Raw genomic sequence first — 8,050 nt, forward strand, 5'->3', positions numbered from 1 at the left:
AGGAAATTGTAAAGTTCATGAAATTCGTTGAATTCAATAAATTAATAGAATTTGAAATGTTCAGGAAATTGACAAAAGGCAGGCATTTGAAGGACTTCAAGGAGATTAAATAATTAAAAGAGTACTGCGAGTACAAGAAAATAAAAAATTTAAAGGAATTAAAAAAATTCAGAAAATTCATAGGTAGTCTAAGAAATCAAAGAATCTGGAAAATTTAAGGTACTCAACAAATTAAAAAATTTAATACAGGGAATTCAGAGAATTAATGAAATTAATCAAATTGAAGGAATTCATAGAACGTAAGGAATATTCAGTAATCAAAAATATTCAGAGAATTCATAGAATTTCAAAAAATCAGATAACTAAAAAAATGTATAGGATTTTGGAATTTATAGAACTTCGGAAATTAATACAATTTACGGAATTCGTAAAATTGGTGGAATTTCTAGAATTTAAGTAATTCGTGAAATTCATGGAATTCCTAGAATTTCAGGATTTAATAAAATTCATGAAATTTCTAGAATTCAAGGAATTCGTAAAGTTCATGGAATTCGTTCAATTCAAGAAATTAATAGAATTTAAAAAATTTAGAAAATTTACGAAAGGCAGGCATTTGAAGGATTTCAAGGAGATTAGATCATTCAAAGATTTCTATTTTTTCAAAAAAGTAAGAGAATTCAAGGAATTCACGAAACTGAAAAAATTCAAAAAATTCAGCCAATTCATAGAATTCTAAAAGATCAAGAAATCAAAGAAATGCATAGAATTGAAGGGATTAAGGGAATTCCTAGAATTGAATAAAGAAATAGAATTCGTAAAATTCGCGGAATTCGTTGAATTCGTAGAATCCAAGGAATTCAAGAAATCCCAGGATTTTATAGAATTCGAGGAACTTACGAAATTGATAGAATACAAGAAATTAAAGAAAGGCAGTAAGTTTAAGGGATTTAAGGAGCTCAGAGAATTCAAGTAATTGAGCGAGTTCAAGAAAATAAGAAAATTCAAGAAATTTAAAAATCCAAGGTATTAAGGGAACTAAAAAAAAAATTCAAGAAATTCAGATAATTTATATATTAACAGTATTTCATATAATTCAGGAAATTTATCAAATTCATGGAATTATTCAATTAAAGCAATTTATAGAATTTTGGGAATTCGTAGAATTCAAGAAATTCGTAAAATTGAAGGACTGTATAGAATTTAAGCAATTTAGGTAATCAAAGGAAGGCAAGAAGTTGATGAAATTGAAGGTGTTCAGAGAATTTAATGAGTTAAGCGAGTTTACGAAAAAAAGAGAATTCAAGAAATTGAGATACTTCAAGGTAATTTGAGAATTCAAGGTATTAAAGGAACTCAAAAATTCCAGAAATTCAGGGAATTCGTAGAATTACAGTATTTTAAATAATGCAAGGAATTTGTAGAATTCAGGGAATTCATGAAGTTTAGGGAATTTATAGAATTAAAGCAATTTATAGAATTTCAGGATTTCATAGAATTCAAGACATTTTTAGAAACTAAGGAATTCATAGAATTAAAAAAATTTCTAGAATACATAGAATTCAAGAAACTTGTCGAATTCAAGAAATTCAGGCAATCGATATAAGGCAAGAAGTTAAAGAAATTGAAGGTATTCAAAGAATTTGATAAGTTTATCGAGTTAAAGTAAATAAGAGAATTCAGGGTAATCTGATAATTCAAGGGATTAAACATTTTTAAGGAATTCAAGAAATTCATAGAATTCATGGAATTTACACAATTCATTCAATTAACGGAAACCAAAAAAATTCATAGAATATAGAAATTTGTACAATCAAAGAAATTCCTAAAATTCAAGGAACTTATAGAATTCAAGAAATTTAGGACATTCAAGAAGGGTAGAAAATTAAGAAATTCAAGCAGTTAAGAGAATGTGAGGAGTTCAGACAAATCAAGGAATTAGCGGGCACAAAAAAGTCAGTGAATTCGTGAAAGATAGAGAATTTAAGTAATTCACCTGATTCAAATAATTTAAGGAATTTCAAGATTTCAAGGAACTCAAGACAAGCACGGAATATCAGAAGTTTATGGAATTTCAAGAATTCATGGATTACAAGGAATTCATAAATTTTAAGAAAATTTAGGAAATCGATCGAATTCCGAACTCTGTAATTTTAGAATATTTAAAGATTTTATAAAGTTTGAAGATTTTAGAGAATTCAGGGAAATTAAATCGTTCAAGGGAATTAAGAAATAAAAGGAAGGCAGGGTGTTTAATAACCCACAAATTTTTTATAATGTAGCAGAATTTTAAATAATTTATAATAATTCAAAAGAATAGAACTAACAGTTTAAGGTCAAACTAAAAAAAGAAGGTTTTAAAAAGACCATTGAAAGAAGTTTTTTAACATCTAGCTATTGGTTTCTTCATTTTATATTTGCCTAGCGTTTCATCTATCTTTGAGGTGTGGGTGAGAGGGACTAGATCGGGGTTGTAAGAAGTATTTCACGGATGGTAATACCGGAAGGATGTACTCCGGCATCACCGATTCGCATGCGCCAGAGAAAGAGAGAAAGATAAAAGATATAAGATAAAACATAAGGGATAAAAGAGAGACACCAAGAGTCATTCAACCAAGAGTTTTTATGACACTCGATGCAACCACAAATCTACTCATTCAATTTATTTTACACAGAGCCGCAAACCACTTTGGTAATGTATAAATAAATAAATTATAGTTCATGGGTTTCCAGGTAGATCTACTTATCCAAATTTTTATTCTGATTTCTATATATTTATCACAGAAATCATACACATTTTAGGCATAAAAATTGCAGAGTATTACAAAGTTTCTGCTTGTAGTACATATATGTTTATAGAACATTTATGTTTGCAGAACATTTATGTTTGTAGAACATAAATATTCATGGTCGACTTATGTTCATAACACATTTACGAATATAGTGCATTTATTTTTATTCTAATTTCTACAAATTTATCACAAAAAACATGAAAATTTTAAATATTTTAATAGAAAAGTTTTCCAACATTTCTGTTTATAGAACATTAATGTTTAGAGTAGATTAATGTTTATAGTACACGTATGTATATAAAAGAATATTGTTAATAGAACATTAATGTTAATAGTTGATTTATGTTCATACTATACTTATTTTTATAGTACGTTTATGTTAATAGTAGATTCGTGTCAAATTAGATTCATGTTTATAGAACATCAATGTTAATAGTACATTTATGTTTAAAGAACATTAATGTTTATTGTACAATAACGTTCATAGAAAATTAATATTTGCAGTACATTTATGGTTATAGAACAATAATGTTTATATAAAAATAAAGTTTATAGTACATTTATGTCCATGAAACATTATTGTTTATATTTAATTTATGTTTAGAGCGCATTTATGCTTTTAGTACATTTATGTTTAAAGTAAATTTATTTTTTTAGCATATTTATATTTTTTAGAATATTACTGTTATAGTACATTTTTGCTAATAGTAGATTTAAGTTTATAGTAGATTTAGGTTTATAGATGATTTATGTTTATACTACATTTCTGTTTATAGGGCAGTTAAGTTTGTATTGCATTTAGGTTTATAGTACATTTATATTTGAAATAAAATAATTTTTGTAGTACAATTATGTTTCTAGATGATTTAAGTTTATAGTCGATTAATGTTTATTGTACATTTAAGTTTGTAGTAAATTTATGTTTATAGAACATTAATGTTTGTAGCACATTTGTATTTATAGAACATTAATGTTCATGATAAAATTATGTTTAAAGTGAATTTATTTTTGTAGTACATTTATGTTTATAGAACATTAATGTTCATACAAGATTATTGTTCATAGTGCTTTTATGTTTTGTAGTAAATTTATGATTATAGTGGATTTATCTTTATAAAACATTGGTTATAGTACATTTATGTGTAAAGTGCTTTTATGATTGTGGCATATTTATTTGTATAGAACATTATTGTTATTAGTAGAGTTCTAAGTCGGTTTTATTACTTTTTATTTATTTTATTCATTTATCTTTATTTTTGTAGAAGAATGATGTTTATAGTACATTTATGTTTAAAGTCAATTTATTTTTGTAGTAGATTCATGTTTATATGCCATTAATGTTTAAAATACATTTACGTTTACAGTTAATTTATTTTTGTAGTAAATTTTTGTTTATAGAACATTAATGTTCATAGAAGAATAATGTTTTTAGTACATTTATGATAATAGAGCAATAATGTTTGTAGAACATTAATATTACTTGTAGAGTTCTGAATCGGTTATATAACTTTGAGAACGGTAATGAGAATGAGAAGAGTATGAAGTCAACATAACCTCAAATATCAACGCAATTTTGGATAAATTGGCGGTCAATTCAAATTTAGATAGTTTCCAACGAAAAATTGTAATATTTGAAGAGTAAAACTTCTTCTACTTATTTGTCTTTATTTATAAATATATTTTTAAAAAAAGTATAGAGCTTATATGTATCGCTTAGAATAACATACACAATAACAATAATGTTAAAAATCATAAATTGTTTTAAATTCTCCTAAATACTGTCATATTCTTCGTTATATGACCCGAACCTAAATTATCGAAAATTTAAGGACTCTAGTTAATCTCAGATTTGTGTTTATATTGCATTTATGTTTTTAGAACAATTATGTTTATAGCAGATTTTTTGTAGTATTATTAGGTTTAAAGTGCTTTGGTGTTTGTTCTAGAATTATGATCATAGTACTTTAATGCTTATAGTACATTTATGTTTATATAACATTACTATTTATAGTACATTTATGTTTATAAAATATTAATGCTTATAGTACATTCATCTTTATAGAACATTAATCATTATAGTAAATTTATGTTTATAGAATATTAATGCTTATAGTACATTTATGTTTATTGAACATTAATTTTTATAGTACATTTATGTTTAAAGTAGATTTATGTATACACATTATTATGTAATTATTTATTAGCAAGAGTAAAAAAATGTAATATTTAATTTTATTGTCAACTCATTTTTTATAATCGAGTTGCCACCAATTTAAGTCATTGAAACCAATCAGTTCTGTTAATTATAAAATCGGTTAAACATCATTAAAAAACTGATCGTCTTCTCGTTAAATTCGCATTAAGTTGGAGCAGTTTCTCTGAAATGTCAATTAAATTTTCCCACGCTTGACTTACAGGTATCTGTCATGAATTTTTCTTTCTATAATTTCCTATTTATTTAAATAAAACATTTTACTTCTAAAGAACTGTCATTTCCCCAATCAAAAATATAAACAAATTAAGCCCCCTCCAATGTAATTTTTAAAAACTCACCCTAGGCAATAAATCCCTGTTCGAATCCCTCAAACTTTACATTTTCTTGAAGCTATCTTGCTTTAATCACAATTCTCGAATTAATAAAAATTAGTTTTTTAAACTTCGGGTCAAAATTGACACCTGTCAACACAATAACAATCACAAGAGTGCAATTTTTCACAATGGTTTATGCCTGAGGTGAACACTGATTAGAATAAAGTATCATGAACAGTTTTTTGAAAATTGTTTATTTCATAAGAGCATTTAGTGATGAGATCGAAGATAAAAACGTGGAAATTAAAGCCAAAGGCAGCACCCCGCACGGTGTCCTGCGACTGACTGAGGCGTTTTTGGTGGCGCCACCATGTCTCTCGGCGACACGGTGAACCGACCACGCGGAGAACGTCCTGTCGGTTCTTCAACTTCAACCCCCTTCGAGGTTCTTACCAACCCCTTTCTCTTTATCATCCTTCATTGACAAATTGCATTTTTCGTGCTCTCTTCGTTCGTTTCACTTTCTTAACTGATAAACAAACACGCGCCAGATTAATCTTCTTTTTGTCGCACGACATTTTTTATTTTAATTATTAAATTAATATTAACAATATTTTTTATACTTTATTCAAATAATTGATATTTTAATAACAGTCTTATTGAAGATTTGCAAACAGTAAAATTTAAAAAAAAATGATTTTATTAAAAACTATTGACTTTCTACCAAAAACTACGAATTTCTACAAAGTCAACCGAATAGTTAAATTTTTAAACACAAGGATTTATTTACTGCCAACAATCTTTAATTTCTCAACATAATACCTAATTTTTCTTACCAAACAGTTAAATTTTAATTTAAATTAATCAATTTTTAATTTAAAAAATTGTTCAGCATGAGTTGTAGTTTAAACCATAGATAAACTTTCATCAAAATAATTTTTAACATGACAAGTGAATTTTTAAGCAAATAGATGAATATTTATTTAAAAGAACTATTTTTTAATATCACGAAAAAAATTTGCTACAAACGATTTCTATTTTTAATCAGCAAAAATTAATTTTTAACTAAATAAATTTATTTTTTAACAGGCAGTTCGATTTAAATAAAAAAAAATTGCATACCAAAGCATACCAATTTTGAACCAAAATCCACAAATTTTGAACAATGAGCACTAATTTTCTACTCAGAAAAACGATTTATTTGAATAATACATGAATTTCTAACAAAATAGTTAAAGTTTTATAAAATCATTTGCAACTAAGGGAATTTATTTTCTTTAAAAACAAATTTGCTTGACATAATACATAATTTTTTTTACTAAATATTTGAATTTTCATATAAAAAATTAGGTTTTAACAAAATTACTGTCGATTAAGAAGTTAAAGTTTCTACTATGTATTACATTATGAATTCGAAAATAAGAATTTTCTGTAAAAACGTTGTATTTTTGTTCCGAAAATGTAAATTTCAAACATAAAGTTTATCTTTTAACAGAAAAAGGTTAATTTTAATCAAGCAGTTACATTTTCTATCAAAAAAATTAATATTATGCTAAAAAATATTAAATTTGAAGAAAATTTACAAATTTCCAATCAAATGTGTAAATGTTTACAAAAAATTTATTTGAAATTCAAGAAAATGAACTTTCTACAAAAAAGTTACATTTTTGAAACGAAAGATCATTTTTAACAAAAAAAATAAATTCTTTTAACCAAACGGCAACATTTTTAACAAAAAAATTAATTTGATACAAAAAAATGATAAAGTCAAAACTCATAAAAAAAGTTAGTTTTTAATAATAATAAAATAGATTTTTCTACAAAATAGTTGAGTTTTCAATCCGAAAATCTGAATTTCAATCAAAAAAGGTATTTTTCAAATAAAAATATTAATGTTCAACCAAGAAGTTGCATTCTTAACAACAAAATTTTATTCTATACCAAAAGATATAAATTTTTAACAAAAAGACACCATTTATCAACTAAGAGGATTAATTTTCTACCAAAAAATATGATTTTGCAACATAAAACAATCATGAATTTTTAAGCATACATTCAAAATTTCATAATAAAAAGATTTACTTCTTACAAAAAATAAAGTAGTTACATTTTCATTTCAGGAAAATTAAGCTTTGAGCTAATTTGTCCAATTTTCAACCAAGGGGATTTATTTCCTATGTAAACATTTACTTGACATAAAAGATGAATTTTTAAGTAAATAGTTAAATTTTCATATAAAAAATTAGGTTTTAAAAAAATAGGTTAACTTTCGCACAAGATGTTAAATAATCTACCTATTGTTAAATTTTTGATTCGAAAATAATAATTTTATGTAAAAAAGTTGTATTTTTATTTAAAAAATATAAATTTTAAACAAAAGTGTTAGCTTTCAACAACTTTGCACAAATTGTACAAGTTTTCAAACAATGTATCCAAATGATCGAAAAAAATTTATTTACAATTTAAAATAACGAATTTTTTAAAAAAGAATTACATTTTCAACAGAAGAGATAATTTTTAACAGAAAACGAAGTATTGTAAACTCCGCAGTAGAATTTTGAATTAAAAAATTGATTTGGTACCAAAAAATGATATAGTCAAAAATTCATTTAAAAAAGTTAGTTTTCAATAAAAAAAAGATTTTTCTACAAAATATTTGAATACTCAATGAAAAAATCTGAATTTAAAACAAAAAAGGTATTTTTAACCAAAAAAGATTAATGTTTTACAAA

The 8,050-nt window shown here is 24.9% G+C and overlaps 1 protein-coding gene across 1 annotated transcript in view; it reads right to left on the bottom strand.

Annotated features, from left to right (window-relative positions):
* LOC117176894 (discoidin domain-containing receptor 2-like) overlaps nucleotides 1–5,427 on the bottom strand; it is a 559,289-nt gene extending 553,862 nt beyond the window's left edge. The window contains exon 1 of the mRNA XM_033367265.1: nucleotides 5,343–5,427. The gene's annotated coding sequence lies outside the window, so the exon portion shown is untranslated. The remainder of the gene's footprint in view (nucleotides 1–5,342) is intronic.
* Between the last annotated feature and the right edge of the window lie 2,623 nt (nucleotides 5,428–8,050).

The sequence above is a fragment of the Belonocnema kinseyi genome, chromosome 7 (assembly GCF_010883055.1).
Source record: "Belonocnema kinseyi isolate 2016_QV_RU_SX_M_011 chromosome 7, B_treatae_v1, whole genome shotgun sequence".
Taxonomy (NCBI): Eukaryota; Metazoa; Arthropoda; class Insecta; order Hymenoptera; family Cynipidae; genus Belonocnema; species Belonocnema kinseyi.